Below are 1396 nucleotides of genomic sequence, written 5' to 3'. Positions count from 1 at the left end.
CAGCAATTCTATGAGCTATATTCTGAGAACACAAATTGCAGCAAATGCAGCAGAGCAAGAGATGGAGTTGTTACCAAAAAGCAAACTGATTTAGCAGAAGCGTTTACTCATTTAGAAATTAACATTCAGTATGTCAAGAAGCAGTGGCATCACAGGAAAAATAAAGGTTTGAGATCTAAAAAATATGCTTAAGGGATTTGAACTTTCAGCACTCAGTTCTAGTTTGTAGCAAGGTCAATGCAGATACCATTTTTCAAACCTAAATAGAGGGAGCAACTCTAGAAGTATTGAAATGTACTAATTCTTGTCTAGGAAGGGAGGGAGATAGTACACCCAAGTTCGTGTACACCCAGTGTACTTACAGCACCAGAAACAGGTGGAGCATATTTGAAGACTTCTCGAAAAAGCCTGGTAACATTCTGGAAGGACAAAGTACATGTCCTTCATTCTTACCTGACAGAAATCAGCTTGATTCTGGGATGCTTGTGTCTGGAGTTTAGCCTATATAAATTAAATCCATTTAAACAATGCCAAGGAAGTACTGGATCATTGATTTGCATCAGGTACTGCATACTCTGAATAATTTAACGTTATCTCATCTCAGCTAATGGTTTTGTCTCATATCTTCCCTTGAATGTTAACAAAGATAGAAATTTAAACTTGTGTAAGATCTTTGAGTTTTTCATTGTTTTATACTAGGGTCAACCACAAGGGAAACCCCAGTATGTTACATCCTCTTCTTGTTCATTAATTCTGGAACAACCTGAAACGTGCCTATGAAAAGCAAACTGTATCAGTGGCAAAAGCCTATTATAGAAACAGCCTATAAATCCACTGTAATTGTTTTACTTTCATTTGCATAGATAGAAAGCTGATTTTCCTGGAACATAATAGCACTGATAGAAATAAGTTCAGTGGACATTGCTGCACCTGATTTATAAAATATTTTACAACTTTCACAGAATACTCCTTCTAATAAAATGTTAGAAATGAAAAAAACCCTTTTGTTTCACTGTTTTAAGAATTCTACTCTTAAGTTATTCATTAGCCATGTTCCAAGTGTAAGAGGCAACAAACACAGAATCTCAGAATACTTTGTCTTATGAAGTACTTGAACAGAGAAAGTGCAAACAAACTAGTCAGTCAGTAAAACACCAGAAAGGTACTGTAACTGATGTGCTGCTTTGGCTTTAATCAAAACCAGCAGACGGGAAAAAAAAAATCCTTCACCAAGATTAATGCAGATCAAATACCAATCCTGAACTACTTTGCACTAATAAGAAAACAGACACACATGGAATGCCAGTGCAGTCTGTTTACACACATAGGGAAAAGCTCTTTTTTTGGAAGGACGGTAAGTACTGTTTAAAAAAAAAGTTTCCACAGCAATTTCGCT

Source organism: Apaloderma vittatum, unplaced genomic scaffold (assembly GCF_000703405.1).
Source record: "Apaloderma vittatum isolate BGI_N311 unplaced genomic scaffold, ASM70340v1 scaffold38797, whole genome shotgun sequence".
NCBI classification, from domain to species: Eukaryota; Metazoa; Chordata; class Aves; order Trogoniformes; family Trogonidae; genus Apaloderma; species Apaloderma vittatum.
This window is presented reverse-complemented; position numbering follows the sequence as displayed.